Genomic DNA, 17,257 nt, shown 5'->3' with positions numbered 1-17,257 from the left:
ATAGACTGTTGTTGTGATGAATAGGACTGTTGTTTACTGTTGTTGTGGTGTATAGGACTGTCTTTACTGTTTATGTGGTGTATGGGACTGTATTTACTGTCGTTGTGATGTATAGGACTGTCTTTACTGTTGTTGTGGCATATAGGACTGTCTTTAATGTTGTTGTGGTATATAGGACTGTTGTTGTGGTGTATAGTACTGTTGTTTACTGTTGTGGTGTATAGACTGTTGTTATGGTGTATAGGACTGTTTTTTACTGTTGTTGTGGTGTATAGGACTGTCTTTACTGTTGTTGTTGTGTATAGGACTGTTGTGGTGTATAGGACTGTCTTTACTGTTGTTGTGGTGTATCGGATTGGCTTTACTGTTGTTGTGGTGTATCGGATTGTCTTTACTGTTGTTGTGCTGTAAAGGACTGTCTTTACTGTTGTCGTGGTGTATAGGACTGTCTTTACTGTGTTGGTGGTGTATAGGACTGTTGTGGTGTATTGGACTGTCATTACTGTTGTTGTGGTGTATAGGACTGTCTTTACTGTTGTTGTGGTGTATAGGACTGTCTTTACTGTTTTGGGGGTGTATAGGACTGTTGTTTACTATTGTTGTGGTGTATAGGACTGTCTTTACTATTGTTGTGGTGTATAGGACTGTCTTTACTGTTGTTGTGGTGTATGGGACTGTCTTTACTGTTGTTGTGGTGTATAGGACTGTTGTTTACTGTTGTTGTGGTGTATAGGACTGTTGTGGTGTATAGGATTGTCTTTACTGTTGTTGTGGTGTATGGGACTGTCTTTACTGTCGTTGTGGTGTATAGGACTGTTGTGGTGTATAGGACTGTCTTTACTGTTGTTGTGGTGTATAGGACTGTCTTTACTGTTGTTGTGGTGTATAGGACTGTCTTTACTGTTGTGTGGTGTATAGGACTGTCTTTACTGTTGTGTGGTGTATAGGACTGTCTTTACTGTTGTGTGGTGTATAGGACTGTCTTTACTGTTGTGTGGTGTATAGGACTGTCTTTACTGTTGTTGTGGTATATAGGACTGTCTTTACTGTTGTTGTGGTGTATTTTACTGTTGTGGTGTATAGACTGTTGTTGTGATGAATAGGACTGTTGTTTACTGTTGTTGTGGTGTATAGGACTGTCTTTACTGTTGATGTGGTGTATGGGACTGTATTTACTGTCGTTGTGATGTATAGGACTGTCTTTACTGTTGTTGTGGCATATAGGACTGTCTTTAATGTTGTTGTGGTATATAGGACTGTTGTTGTGGTGTATAGTACTGTTGTTTACTGTTGTGGTGTATAGACTGTTGTTATGGTGTATAGGACTGTCTTTACTGTTGTTGTGGTGTATAGGACTGTCTTTACTGTTGTGTGGTGTATGGGACTGTATTTACTGTCGTTGTGATGTATAGGACTGTCTTTACTGTTGTTGTGGCATATAGGACTGTCTTTAATGTTGTTGTTGTATATAGGACTGTTGTTGTGGTGTATAGTACTGTTGTTTACTGTTGTGGTGTATAGACTGTTGTTGTGGTGTATAGGACTGTTTTTTACTGTTGTTGTGGTGTATAGGACTGTCTTTACTGTTGTTGTTGTGTATAGGACTGTTGTGGTGTATAGGACTGTCTTTACTGTTGTTGTGGTGTATAGGATTGGCTTTACTGTTGTTGTGGTGTATCGGATTGTCTTTACTGTTGTTGTGCTGTAAAGGACTGTCTTTACTGTTGTCGTGGTGTATAGGACTGTCTTTACTGTGTTGGTGGTGTATAGGACTGTTGTGGTGTATTGGACTGTCATTACTGTTGTTGTGGTGTATAGGACTGTCTTTACTGTTGTTGTGGTGTATAGGACTGTCTTTACTGTTTTGGGGGTGTATAGGACTGTTGTTTACTATTGTTGTGGTGTATAGGACTGTCTTTACTATTGTTGTGGTGTATAGGACTGTCTTTACTGTTGTTGTGGTGTATGGGACTGTCTTTACTGTTGTTGTGGTGTATAGGACTGTTGTTTACTGTTGTTGTGGTGTATAGGACTGTTGTGGTGTATAGGATTGTCTTTACTGTTGTTGTGGTGTATGGGACTGTCTTTACTGTCGTTGTGGTGTATAGGACTGTTGTGGTGTATAGGACTGTCTTTACTGTTGTTGTGGTGTATAGGACTGTCTTTACTGTTGTTGTGGTGTATAGGACTGTCTTTACTGTTGTGTGGTGTATAGGACTGTCTTTACTGTTGTGTGGTGTATAGGACTGTCTTTACTGTTGTGTGGTGTATAGGACTGTCTTTACTGTTGTGTGGTGTATAGGACTGTCTTTACTGTTGTTGTGGTATATAGGACTGTCTTTACTGTTGTTGTGGTGTATTTTACTGTTGTGGTGTATAGACTGTTGTTGTGATGAATAGGACTGTTGTTTACTGTTGTTGTGGTGTATAGGACTGTCTTTACTGTTGATGTGGTGTATGGGACTGTATTTACTGTCGTTGTGATGTATAGGACTGTCTTTACTGTTGTTGTGGCATATAGGACTGTCTTTAATGTTGTTGTGGTATATAGGACTGTTGTTGTGGTGTATAGTACTGTTGTTTACTGTTGTGGTGTATAGACTGTTGTTATGGTGTATAGGACTGTTTTTTACTGTTGTTGTGGTGTATAGGACTGTCTTTACTGTTGTTGTTGTGTATAGGACTGTTGTGGTGTATAGGACTGTCTTTACTGTTGTTGTGGTGTATAGGATTGGCTTTACTGTTGTTGTGGTGTATCGGATTGTCTTTACTGTGTTGGTGGTGTATAGGACTGTTGTGGTGTATTGGACTGTCATTACTGTTGTTGTGGTGTATAGGACTGTCTTTACTGTTGTTGTGGTGTATAGGACTGTCTTTACTGTTGTGGGGGTGTATAGGACTGTTGTTTACTATTGTTGTGGTGTATAGGACTGTCTTTACTGTTGTTGTGGTGTATGGGACTGTCTTTACTGTCGTTGTGGTGTATAGGACTGTTGTGGTGTATAGGACTGTCTTTACTGTTGTTGTGGTGTATGGGACTGTCTTTACTGTTGTTGTGGTGTATAGGACTGTTGTTTACTGTTGTTGTGGTGTATAGGACTGTTGTGGTTTATAGGATTGTCTTTACTGTTGTTGTGGTGTATGGGACTGTCTTTACTGTCGTTGTGGTGTATAGGACTGTTGTGGTGTATAGGACTGTCTTTACTGTTGTTGTGGTGTATAGGACTGTCTTTACTGTTGTGTGGTGTATAGGACTGTCTTTACTGTTGTGTGGTGTATAGGACTGTCTTTACTGTTGTGTGGTGTATAGGACTGTCTTTACTGTTGTGTGGTGTATAGGACTGTCTTTACTGTTGTTGTGGTATATAGGACTGTCTTTACTGTTGTTGTGGTGTATTTTACTGTTGTGGTGTATAGACTGTTGTTGTGATGAATAGGACTGTTGTTTACTGTTGTTGTGGTGTATAGGACTGTCTTTACTGTTTATGTGGTGTATGGGACTGTATTTACTGTCGTTGTGATGTATAGGACTGTCTTTACTGTTGTTGTGGCATATAGGACTGTCTTTAATGTTGTTGTGGTATATAGGACTGTTGTTGTGGTGTATAGTACTGTTGTTTACTGTTGTGGTGTATAGACTGTTGTTATGGTGTATAGGACTGTTTTTTACTGTTGTTGTGGTGTATAGGACTGTCTTTACTGTTGTTGTTGTGTATAGGACTGTTGTGGTGTATAGGACTGTCTTTACTGTTGTTGTGGTGTATCGGATTGTCTTTACTGTTGTTGTGCTGTAAAGGACTGTCTTTACTGTTGTTGTGGTGTATAGGACTGTCTTTACTGTGTTGGTGGTGTATAGGAATGTTGTGGTGTATAGGACTGTCTTTACTGTTGTTGTGGTGTATAGGACTGTCTTTACTGTTGTTGTGGTGTATAGGACTGTCTTTACTGTTGTTGTGGTGTATAGGACTGTCTTTATTGTCGTTGTGGTGTATAGGACTGTTGTGGTGTATAGGACTGTCTTTACTGTTGTTGTGGTGTATGGGACTGTCTTTACTGTTGTTGTGGTGTATAGGACTGTTGTTTACTGTTGTTGTGGTGTATAGAACTGTTGTGGTGTATAGGATTGTCTTTACTGTTGTTGTGGTCTATAGGACTGTTGTGCTGTATAGGATTGTCTTTACTGTTGTTGTGGTGTATAGGACTGTTGTGGTGTATAGGATTGTCTTTACTGTTGTTGTGGTGTATAGGACTGTTGTGGTGTATAGGACTGTTGTGGTGTATAGGACTGTCTTTACTGTTGTTGTGGTGTATAGGACTGTCTTTACTGTTGTGTGGTGTATGGGACTGTATTTACTGTCGTTGTGATGTATAGGACTGTCTTTACTGTTGTTGTGGCATATAGGACTGTCTTTAATGTTGTTGTGGTATATAGGACTGTTGTTGTGGTGTATAGTACTGTTGTTTACTGTTGTTGTGTATAGACTGTTGTTGTGGTGTATAGGACTGTTTTTTACAGTTGTTGTGGTGTATAGGACTGTCTTTACTGTTGTTGTTGTGTATAGGACTGTTGTGGTGTATAGGACTGTCTATACTGTTGTTGTGGTGTATAGGATTGGCTTTACTGTTGTTGTGGTGTATCGGATTGTCTTTACTGTTGTTGTGCTGTAAAGGACTGTCTTTACTGTTGTTGTGGTGTATAGGACTGTCTTTACTGTGTTGGTGGTGTATAGGACTGTTGTGGTGTATAGGACTGTCATTACTGTTGTTGTGGTGTATAGGACTGTCTTTACTGTTGTTGTGGTGTATAGGACTGTCTTTACTGTTGTGGGGGTGTATAGGACTGTTGTTTACTATTGTTGTGGTGTATAGGACTGTCTTTACTGTTGTTGTGGTGTATGGGACTGTCTTTACTGTTGTTGTGGTGTATAGGACTGTCTTTACTGTTGTGTGGTGTATAGGACTGTCTTTACTGTTGTGTGGTGTATAGGACTGTCTTTACTGTTGTGTGGTGTATAGGACTGTCTTTACTGTTGTGTGGTGTATAGGACTGTCTTTACTGTTGTTGTGGTATATAGGACTGTCTTTACTGTTGTTGTGGTGTATTTTACTGTTGTGGTGTATAGACTGTTGTTGTGATGAATAGGAATGTTGTTTACTGTTGTTGTGGTGTATAGGACTGTCTTTACTGTTGATGTGGTGTATGGGACTGTATTTACTGTCGTTGTGGTGTATAGGACTGTCTTTACTGTTGTTGTGGTGTATAGGATTGGCTTTACTGTTGTTGTGGTTTATCGGATTGTCTTTACTGTTGTTGTGCTGTAAAGGACTGTCTTTACTGTTGTTGTGGTGTATAGGACTGTCTTTACTGTTGTGGGGGTGTATAGGACTGTTGTTTACTATTGTTGTGGTGTATAGGACTGTCTTTACTGTTGTTGTGGTGTATGGGACTGTCTTTACTGTCGTTGTGGTGTATAGGACTGTTGTGGTGTATAGGACTGTCTTTACTGTTGTTGTGGTGTATGGGACTGTCTTTACTGTTGTTGTGGTGTATAGGACTGTTGTTTACTGTTGTTGTGGTGTATAGGACTGTTGTGGTGTATAGGATTGTCTTTACTGTTGTTGTGGTGTATGGGACTGTCTTTACTGTCGTTGTGGTGTTTAGGACTGTTGTGGTGTATAGGACTGTCTTTACTGTTGTTGTGGTGTATAGGACTGTCTTTACTGTTGTGTGGTGTATAGGACTGTCTTTACTGTTGTGTGGTGTATAGGACTGTCTTTACTGTTGTGTGGTGTATAGGACTGTCTTTACTGTTGTATGGTGTATAGGACTGTCTTTACTGTTGTTGTGGTATATAGGACTGTCTTTACTGTTGTTGTGGTGTATTTTACTGTTGTGGTGTATAGACTGTTGTTGTGATGAATACGACTGTTGTTTACTGTTGTTGTGGTGTATAGGACTGTCTTTACTGTTTATGTGGTGTATGGGACTGTATTTACTGTCGTTGTGATGTATAGGACTGTCTTTACTGTTGTTGTGGCATATAGGACTGTCTTTAATGTTGTTGTGGTATATAGGACTGTTGTTGTGGTGTATAGTACTGTTGTTTACTGTTGTGGTGTATAGACTGTTGTTATGGTGTATAGGACTGTTTTTTACTGTTGTTGTGGTGTATAGGACTGTCTTTACTGTTGTTGTTGTGTATAGGACTGTTGTGGTGTATAGGACTGTCTTTACTGTTGTTGTGGTGTATCGGATTGTCTTTACTGTTGTTGTGCTGTAAAGGACTGGCTTTACTGTTGTTGTGGTGTATAGGACTGTCTTTACTGTGTTGGTGGTGTATAGGAATGTTGTGGTGTATAGGACTGTCTTTACTGTTGTTGTGGTGTATAGGACTGTCTTTACTGTTGTTGTGGTGTATAGGACTGTCTTTACTGTTGTTGTGGTGTATAGGACTGTCTTTATTGTCGTTGTGGTGTATAGGACTGTTGTGGTGTATAGGACTGTCTTTACTGTTGTTGTGGTGTATGGGACTGTCTTTACTGTTGTTGTGGTGTATAGGACTGTTGTTTACTGTTGTTGTGGTGTATAGGACTGTTGTGGTGTATAGGATTGTCTTTACTGTTGTTGTGGTCTATAGGACTGTTGTGCTGTATAGGATTGTCTTTACTGTTGTTGTGGTGTATAGGACTGTTGTGGTGTATAGGATTGTCTTTACTGTTGTTGTGGTGTATAGGACTGTTGTGGTGTATAGGACTGTTGTGGTGTATAGGACTGTCTTTACTGTTGTTGTGGTGTATAGGACTTTCTTTACTGTTGTGTGGTGTATGGGACTGTATTTACTGTCGTTGTGGCATATAGGACTGTCTTTAATGTTGTTGTGGTATATAGGACTGTTGTTGTGGTGTATAGTACTTTTGTTTACTGTTGTGGTGTATAGACTGTTGTTGTGGTGTATAGGACTGTTTTTTACTGTTGTTGTGGTGTATAGGACTGTCTTTACTGTTGTTGTTGTGTATAGGACTGTTGTGGTGTATAGGACTGTCTTTACTGTTGTTGTGGTGTATAGGATTGGCTTTACTGTTGTTGTGGTGTATCGGATTGTCTTTACTGTTGTTGTGCTGTAAAGGACTGTCTTTACTGTTTTTGTGGTGTATAGGACTGTCTTTACTGTGTTGGTGGTGTATAGGACTGTTGTGGTGTATAGGACTGTCATTACTGTTGTTGTGGTGTATAGGACTGTCTTTACTGTTGTTGTGGTGTATAGGACTGTCTTTACTGTGTTGGTGGTGTATAGGACTGTTGTGGTGTATAGGACTGTCATTACTGTTGTTGTGGTGTATAGGACTGTCTTTACTGTTGTTGTGGTGTATAGGACTGTCTTTACTGTTGTGGGGGTGTATAGGACTGTTGTTTACTATTGTTGTGGTGTATAGGAATGTCTTTACTGTTGTTGTGGTGTATGGGACTGTCTTTACTGTCGTTGTGGTGTATAGGACTGTTGTGGTGTATAGGACTGTCTTTACTGTTGTTGTGGTGTATGGGACTGTCTTTACTGTTGTTGTGGTGTATAGGACTGTCTTTACTGTTGTGTGGTGTATAGGACTGTCTTTACTGTTGTGTGGTGTATAGGACTGTCTTTACTGTTGTGTGGTGTATAGGACTGTCTTTACTGTTGTTGTGGTATATAGGACTGTCTTTACTGTTGTTGTGGTGTATTTTACTGTTGTGGTGTATAGACTGTTGTTGTGATGAATAGGAATGTTGTTTCCTGTTGTTGTGGTGTATAGGACTGTCTTTACTGTTGATGTGGTGTATGGGACTGTATTTACTGTCGTTGTGATGTATAGGACTGTCTTTACTGTTGTTGTGGTATATAGGACTGTTGTTGTGGTGTATAGTACTGTTGTTTACTGTTGTGGTGTATAGACTGTTGTTGTGGTGTATAGGACTGTTTTTTACTGTTGTTGTGGTGTATAGGACTGTCTTTACTGTTGTTGTTGTGTATAGGACTGTTGTGGTGTATAGGACTGTCTTTACTGTTGTTGTGGTGTATAGGATTGGCTTTACTGTTGTTGTGGTGTATCGGATTGTCTTTACTGTTGTTGTGCTGTAAAGGACTGTCTTTACTGTTGTTGTGGTGTATAGGATTGTCTTTACTGTGTTGGTGGTGTATAGGACTGTTGTGGTGTATAGGACTGTCTTTACTGTTGTTGTGGTGTATAGGACTGTTGTGGTGTATAGGACTGTCTTTACTGTTGTTGTGGTGTATGGGACTGTCTTTACTGTCGTTGTGGTGTATAGGACTGTTGTGGTGGATAGGACTGTCTTTACTGTTGTTGTGGTGTATGGGACTGTCTTTACTGTTGTTGTGGTGTATGGGACTGTTGTTTACTGTTGTTGTGGTGTATAGGACTGTTGTGGTGTATAGGATTGTCTTTACTGTTGTTGTGGTCTATAGGACTGTTGTGCTGTATAGGATTGTCTTTACTGTTGTTGTGGTGTATAGGACTGTTGTGGTGTATAGGACTGTTGTGGTGTATAGGACTGTCTTTACTGTTGTGTGGTGTATAGGACTGTCTTTACTGTTGTGTGGTGTATAGGACTGTCTTTACTGTTGTGTGGTGTATAGGACTGTCTTTACTGTTGTGTGGTGTATAGGACTGTCTTTACTGTTGTTGTGGTATATAGGACTGTCTTTACTGTTGTTGTGGTGTATTTTACTGTTGTGGTGTATAGACTGTTGTTGTGATGAATAGGACTGTTGTTTACTGTTGTTGTGGTGTATAGGACGGTCTTTACTGTTGATGTGGTGTATGGGACTGTATTTAGTGTCGTTGTGATGTATAGGACTGTCTTTACTGTTGTTGTGGCATATAGGACTGTCTTTAATGTTGTTGTGGTATATAGGACTGTTGTTGTGGTGTATAGTACTGTTGTTTACTGTTGTGGTGTATAGACTGTTGTTATGGTGTATAGGACTGTTTTTTACTGTTGTTGTGGTGTATAGGACTGTCTTTACTGTTGTTGTTGTGTATAGGACTGTTGTGGTGTATAGGACTGTCTTTACTGTTGTTGTGGTGTATAGGATTGGCTTTACTGTTGTTGTGGTGTATCGGATTGTCTTTACTGTTGTTGTGCTGTAAAGGACTGTCTTTACTGTTTTTGTGGTGTATAGGACTGTCTTTACTGTGTTGGTGGTGTATAGGACTGTTGTGGTGTATAGGACTGTCATTACTGTTGTTGTGGTGTATAGGACTGTCTTTACTGTTGTTGTGGTGTATAGGACTGTCTTTACTGTGTTGGTGGTGTATAGGACTGTTGTGGTGTATAGGACTGTCATTACTGTTGTTGTGGTGTATAGGACTGTCTTTACTGTTGTTGTGGTGTATAGGACTGTCTTTACTGTTGTGGGGGTGTATAGGACTGTTGTTTACTATTGTTGTGGTGTATAGGAATGTCTTTACTGTTGTTGTGGTGTATGGGACTGTCTTTACTGTCGTTGTGGTGTATAGGACTGTTGTGGTGTATAGGACTGTCTTTACTGTTGTTGTGGTGTATGGGACTGTCTTTACTGTTGTTGTGGTGTATAGGACTGTCTTTACTGTTGTGTGGTGTATAGGACTGTCTTTACTGTTGTGTGGTGTATAGGACTGTCTTTACTGTTGTGTGGTGTATAGGACTGTCTTTACTGTTGTTGTGGTATATAGGACTGTCTTTACTGTTGTTGTGGTGTATTTTACTGTTGTGGTGTATAGACTGTTGTTGTGATGAATAGGAATGTTGTTTCCTGTTGTTGTGGTGTATAGGACTGTCTTTACTGTTGATGTGGTGTATGGGACTGTATTTACTGTCGTTGTGATGTATAGGACTGTCTTTACTGTTGTTGTGGTATATAGGACTGTTGTTGTGGTGTATAGTACTGTTGTTTACTGTTGTGGTGTATAGACTGTTGTTGTGGTGTATAGGACTGTTTTTTACTGTTGTTGTGGTGTATAGGACTGTCTTTACTGTTGTTGTTGTGTATAGGACTGTTGTGGTGTATAGGACTGTCTTTACTGTTGTTGTGGTGTATAGGATTGGCTTTACTGTTGTTGTGGTGTATCGGATTGTCTTTACTGTTGTTGTGCTGTAAAGGACTGTCTTTACTGTTGTTGTGGTGTATAGGATTGTCTTTACTGTGTTGGTGGTGTATAGGACTGTTGTGGTGTATAGGACTGTCTTTACTGTTGTTGTGGTGTATGGGACTGTCTTTACTGTTGTTGTGGTGTATAGTACTGTTGTGGTGTATAGGACTGTCTTTACTGTTGTTGTGGTGTATGGGACTGTCTTTACTGTCGTTGTGGTGTATAGGACTGTTGTGGTGGATAGGACTGTCTTTACTGTTGTTGTGGTGTATGGGACTGTCTTTACTGTTGTTGTGGTGTATGGGACTGTTGTTTACTGTTGTTGTGGTGTATAGGACTGTTGTGGTGTATAGGATTGTCTTTACTGTTGTTGTGGTCTATAGGACTGTTGTGCTGTATAGGATTGTCTTTACTGTTGTTGTGGTGTATAGGACTGTTGTGGTGTATAGGACTGTTGTGGTGTATAGGACTGTCTTTACTGTTGTGTGGTGTATAGGACTGTCTTTACTGTTGTGTGGTGTATAGGACTGTCTTTACTGTTGTGTGGTGTATAGGACTGTCTTTACTGTTGTGTGGTGTATAGGACTGTCTTTACTGTTGTTGTGGTATATAGGACTGTCTTTACTGTTGTTGTGGTGTATTTTACTGTTGTGGTGTATAGACTGTTGTTGTGATGAATAGGACTGTTGTTTACTGTTGTTGTGGTGTATAGGACGGTCTTTACTGTTGATGTGGTGTATGGGACTGTATTTAGTGTCGTTGTGATGTATAGGACTGTCTTTACTGTTGTTGTGGCATATAGGACTGTCTTTAATGTTGTTGTGGTATATAGGACTGTTGTTGTGGTGTATAGTACTGTTGTTTACTGTTGTGGTGTATAGACTGTTGTTATGGTGTATAGGACTGTTTTTTACTGTTGTTGTGGTGTATAGGACTGTCTTCTTTTTGTTGTTGTGTATAGGACTGTTGTGGTGTATAGGACTGTCTTTACTGTTGTTGTGGTGTATAGGATTGGCTTTACTGTTGTTGTGGTGTATCGGATTGTCTTTACTGTTGTTGTGCTGTAAAGGACTGTCTTTACTGTTGTTGTGGTGTATAGGACTGTCTTTACTGTGTTGGTGGTGTATAGGACTGTTGTGGTGTATAGGACTGTCTTTACTGTTGTTGTGGTGTATAGGACTGTCTTTACTGTTGTTGTGGTGTATAGGACTGTCTTTACTGTTGTTGTGGTGTATAGGACTGTCTTTATTGTCGTTGTGGTGTATAGGACTGTTGTGGTGTATAGGACTGTCTTTACTGTTGTTGTGGTGTATGGGACTGTCTTTACTGTTGTTGTGGTGTATGGGACTGTCTTTACTGTCGTTGTGGTGTATAGGACTGTTGTGGTGTATAGGACTGTCTTTACTGTTGTTGTGGAGTATGGGACTGTCTTTACTGTTGTTGTGGTGTATAGGACTGTTGTTTACTGTTGTTGTGGTGTATAGGACTGTTGTGGTGTATAGGATTGTCTTTACTGTTGTTGTGGTCTATAGGACTGTTGTGCTGTATAGGATTGTCTTTACTGTTGTTGTGGTGTATAGGACTGTTGTGGTGTATAGGATTGTCTTTACTGTTGTTGTGGTGTATAGGACTGTTGTGGTGTATAGGACTGTTGTGGTGTATAGGACTGTCTTTACTGTTGTTGTGGTGTATAGGACTGTCTTTACTGTTGTGTGGTGTATGGGACTGTATTTACTGTCGTTGTGATGTATAGGACTGTCTTTACTGTTGTTGTGGCATATAGGACTGTCTTTAATGTTGTTGTGGTATATAGGACTGTTGTTGTGGTGTATAGTACTTTTGTTTACTGTTGTGGTGTATAGACTGTTGTTGTGGTGTATAGGACTGTTTTTTTACTGTTGTTGTGGTGTATAGGACTGTCTTTACTGTTGTTGTTGTGTATAGGACTGTTGTGGTGTATAGGACTGTCTTTACTGTTGTTGTGGTGTATAGGATTGGCTTTACTGTTGTTGTGGTGTATCGGATTGTCTTTACTGTTGTTGTGCTGTAAAGGACTGTCTTTACTGTTGTTGTGGTGTATAGGACTGTCTTTACTGTGTTGGTGGTGTATAGGACTGTTGTGGTGTATAGGACTGTCATTACTGTTGTTGTGGTGTATAGGACTGTCTTTACTGTTGTTGTGGTGTATAGGACTGTCTTTACTGTTGTGGGGGTGTATAGGACTGTTGTTTACTATTGTTGTGTTGTATAGGACTGTCTTTACTGTTGTTGTGGTGTATGGGACTGTCTTTACGGTCGTTGTGGTGTATAGGACTGTTGTGGTGTATAGGACTGTCTTTACTGTTGTTGTGGTGTATGGGACTGTCTTTACTGTTGTTGTGGTGTATAGGACTGTCTTTACTGTTGTGTGGTGTATAGGACTGTCTTTTCTGTTGTGTGGTGTATAGGACTGTCTTTACTGTTGTGTGGTGTATAGGACTGTCTTTACTGTTGTGTGGTGTATAGGACTGTCTTTACTGTTGTTGTGGTATATAGGACTGTCTTTACTGTTGTTGTGGTGTATTTTACTGTTGTGGTGTATAGACTGTTGTTGTGATGAATAGGAATGTTGTTTACTGTTGTTGTGGTGTATAGGACTGTCTTTACTGTTGATGTGGTGTATGGGACTGTATTTACTGTCGTTGTGATGTATAGGACTGTCTTTACTGTTGTTGTGGCATATAGGACTGTCTTTAATGTTGTTGTGGTATATAGGACTGTTGTTGTGGTGTATAGTACTGTTGTTTACTGTTGTGGTGTATAGACTGTTGTTGTGGTGTATAGGACTGTTTTTTACTGTTGTTGTGGTGTATAGGACTGTCTTTACTGTTGTTGTTGTGTATAGGACTGTTGTGGTGTATAGGACTGTCTTTACTGTTGTTGTGGTGTATAGGATTGGCTTTACTGTTGTTGTGGTGTATCGGATTGTCTTTACTGTTGTTGTGCTGTAAAGGACTGTCTTTACTGTTGTTGTGGTGTATAGGATTGTCTTTACTGTGTTGGTGGTGTATAGGACTGTTGTGGTGTATAGGACTGTCTTTACTGTTGTTGTGGTGTATGGGACTGTCTTTACTGTTGTTGTGGTGTATAGGACTGTTGTGGTGTATAGGACTGTCTTTACTGTTGTTGTGGTGTATGGGACTGTCTTTACTGTCGTTGTGGTGTATAGGACTGTTGTGGTGGATAGGACTGTCTTTACTGTTGTTGTGGTGTATGGGACTGTCTTTACTGTTGTTGTGGTGTATGGGACTGTTGTTTACTGTTGTTGTGGTGTATAGGACTGTTGTGGTGTATAGGATTGTCTTTACTGTTGTTGTGGTCTATAGGACTGTTGTGCTGTATAGGATTGTCTTTACTGTTGTTGTGGTGTATAGGACTGTTGTGGTGTATAGGACTGTTGTGGTGTATAGGACTGTCTTTACTGTTGTGTGGTGTATAGGACTGTCTTTACTGTTGTGTGGTGTATAGGACTGTCTTTACTGTTGTGTGGTGTATAGGACTGTCTTTACTGTTGTGTGGTGTATAGGACTGTCTTTACTGTTGTTGTGGTATATAGGACTGTCTTTACTGTTGTTGTGGTGTATTTTACTGTTGTGGTGTATAGACTGTTGTTGTGATGAATAGGACTGTTGTTTACTGTTGTTGTGGTGTATAGGACGGTCTTTACTGTTGATGTGGTGTATGGGACTGTATTTAGTGTCGTTGTGATGTATAGGACTGTCTTTACTGTTGTTGTGGCATATAGGACTGTCTTTAATGTTGTTGTGGTATATAGGACTGTTGTTGTGGTGTATAGTACTGTTGTTTACTGTTGTGGTGTATAGACTGTTGTTATGGTGTATAGGACTGTTTTTTACTGTTGTTGTGGTGTATAGGACTGTCTTTACTGTTGTTGTTGTGTATAGGACTGTTGTGGTGTATAGGACTGTCTTTACTGTTGTTGTGGTGTATAGGATTGGCTTTACTGTTGTTGTGGTGTATCGGATTGTCTTTACTGTTGTTGTGCTGTAAAGGACTGTCTTTACTGTTTTTGTGGTGTATAGGACTGTCTTTACTGTGTTGGTGGTGTATAGGACTGTTGTGGTGTATAGGACTGTCATTACTGTTGTTGTGGTGTATAGGACTGTCTTTACTGTTGTTGTGGTGTATAGGACTGTCTTTACTGTGTTGGTGGTGTATAGGACTGTTGTGGTGTATAGGACTGTCATTACTGTTGTTGTGGTGTATAGGACTGTCTTTACTGTTGTTGTGGTGTATAGGACTGTCTTTACTGTTGTGGGGGTGTATAGGACTGTTGTTTACTATTGTTGTGGTGTATAGGAATGTCTTTACTGTTGTTGTGGTGTATGGGACTGTCTTTACTGTCGTTGTGGTGTATAGGACTGTTGTGGTGTATAGGACTGTCTTTACTGTTGTTGTGGTGTATGGGACTGTCTTTACTGTTGTTGTGGTGTATAGGACTGTCTTTACTGTTGTGTGGTGTATAGGACTGTCTTTACTGTTGTGTGGTGTATAGGACTGTCTTTACTGCTGTGTGGTGTATAGGACTGTCTTTACTGTTGTTGTGGTATATAGGACTGTCTTTACTGTTGTTGTGGTGTATTTTACTGTTGTGGTGTATAGACTGTTGTTGTGATGAATAGGAATGTTGTTTCCTGTTGTTGTGGTGTATAGGACTGTCTTTACTGTTGATGTGGTGTATGGGACTGTATTTACTGTCGTTGTGATGTATAGGACTGTCTTTACTGTTGTTGTGGTATATAGGACTGTTGTTGTGGTGTATAGTACTGTTGTTTACTGTTGTGGTGTATAGACTGTTGTTGTGGTGTATAGGACTGTTTTTTACTGTTGTTGTGGTGTATAGGACTGTCTTTACTGTTGTTGTTGTGTATAGGACTGTTGTGGTGTATAGGACTGTCTTTACTGTTGTTGTGGTGTATAGGATTGGCTTTACTGTTGTTGTGGTGTATCGGATTGTCTTTACTGTTGTTGTGCTGTAAAGGACTGTCTTTACTGTTGTTGTGGTGTATAGGATTGTCTTTACTGTGTTGGTGGTGTATAGGACTGTTGTGGTGTATAGGACTGTCTTTACTGTTGTTGTGGTGTATGGGACTGTCTTTACTGTTGTTGTGGTGTATAGTACTGTTGTGGTGTATAGGACTGTCTTTACTGTTGTTGTGGTGTATGGGACTGTCTTTACTGTCGTTGTGGTGTATAGGACTGTTGTGGTGGATAGGACTGTCTTTACTGTTGTTGTGGTGTATGGGACTGTCTTTACTGTTGTTGTGGTGTATGGGACTGTTGTTTACTGTTGTTGTGGTGTATAGGACTGTTGTGGTGTATAGGATTGTCTTTACTGTTGTTGTGGTCTATAGGACTGTTGTGCTGTATAGGATTGTCTTTACTGTTGTTGTGGTGTATAGGACTGTTGTGGTGTATAGGACTGTTGTGGTGTATAGGACTGTCTTTACTGTTGTGTGGTGTATAGGACTGTCTTTACTGTTGTGTGGTGTATAGGACTGTCTTTACTGTTGTGTGGTGTATAGGACTGTCTTTACTGTTGTGTGGTGTATAGGACTGTCTTTACTGTTGTTGTGGTATATAGGACTGTCTTTACTGTTGTTGTGGTGTATTTTACTGTTGTGGTGTATAGACTGTTGTTGTGATGAATAGGACTGTTGTTTACTGTTGTTGTGGTGTATAGGACGGTCTTTACTGTTGATGTGGTGTATGGGACTGTATTTAGTGTCGTTGTGATGTATAGGACTGTCTTTACTGTTGTTGTGGCATATAGGACTGTCTTTAATGTTGTTGTGGTATATAGGACTGTTGTTGTGGTGTATAGTACTGTTGTTTACTGTTGTGGTGTATAGACTGTTGTTATGGTGTATAGGACTGTTTTTTACTGTTGTTGTGGTGTATAGGACTGTCTTCTTTTTGTTGTTGTGTATAGGACTGTTGTGGTGTATAGGACTGTCTTTACTGTTGTTGTGGTGTATAGGATTGGCTTTACTGTTGTTGTGGTGTATCGGATTGTCTTTACTGTTGTTGTGCTGTAAAGGACTGTCTTTACTGTTGTTGTGGTGTATAGGACTGTCTTTACTGTGTTGGTGGTGTATAGGACTGTTGTGGTGTATAGGACTGTCTTTACTGTTGTTGTGGTGTATAGGACTGTCTTTACTGTTGTTGTGGTGTATAGGACTGTCTTTACTGTTGTTGTGGTGTATAGGACTGTCTTTATTGTCGTTGTGGTGTATAGGACTGTTGTGGTGTATAGGACTGTCTTTACTGTTGTTGTGGTGTATGGGACTGTCTTTACTGTTGTTGTGGTGTATGGGACTGTCTTTACTGTCGTTGTGGTGTATAGGACTGTTGTGGTGTATAGGACTGTCTTTACTGTTGTTGTGGAGTATGGGACTGTCTTTACTGTTGTTGTGGTGTATAGGACTGTTGTTTACTGTTGTTGTGGTGTATAGGACTGTTGTGGTGTATAGGATTGTCTTTACTGTTGTTGTGGTCTATAGGACTGTTGTGCTGTATAGGATTGTCTTTACTGTTGTTGTGGTGTATAGGACTGTTGTGGTGTATAGGATTGTCTTTACTGTTGTTGTGGTGTATAGGACTGTTGTGGTGTATAGGACTGTTGTGGTGTATAGGACTGTCTTTACTGTTGTTGTGGTGTATAGGACTGTCTTTACTGTTGTGTGGTGTATGGGACTGTATTTACTGTCGTTGTGATGTATAGGACTGTCTTTACTGTTGTTGTGGCATATAGGACTGTCTTTAATGTTGTTGTGGTATATAGGACTGTTGTTGTGGTGTATAGTACTTTTGTTTACTGTTGTGGTGTATAGACTGTTGTTGTGGTGTATAGGACTGTTTTTTACTGTTGTTGTGGTGTATAGGACTGTCTTTACTGTTGTTGTTGTGTATAGGACTGTTGTGGTGTATAGGACTGTCTTTACTGTTGTTGTGGTGTATAGGATTGGCTTTACTGTTGTTGTGGTGTATCGGATTGTCTTTACTGTTGTTGTGCTGTAAAGGACTGTCTTTACTGTTGTTGTGGTGTATAGGACTGTCTTTACTGTGTTGG

At 40.0% G+C, this 17,257-nt stretch overlaps 1 protein-coding gene across 1 annotated transcript in view; it reads left to right on the top strand.

Annotated features, from left to right (window-relative positions):
• LOC106562772 (neuronal acetylcholine receptor subunit alpha-7) overlaps positions 1–17,257 on the top strand; it is a 157,783-nt gene that overhangs the window by 72,674 nt on the left and 67,852 nt on the right. The window lies entirely within an intron of this gene.

This window comes from Salmo salar, chromosome 26 (genome assembly GCF_965601325.2).
Source record: "Salmo salar chromosome 26, fSalSal1, whole genome shotgun sequence".
Taxonomy (NCBI): domain Eukaryota; kingdom Metazoa; phylum Chordata; class Actinopteri; order Salmoniformes; family Salmonidae; genus Salmo; species Salmo salar.
The sequence above is the reverse complement of the archived record's forward strand: the minus strand, read 5'-3'. Positions and strand labels throughout refer to the sequence as shown.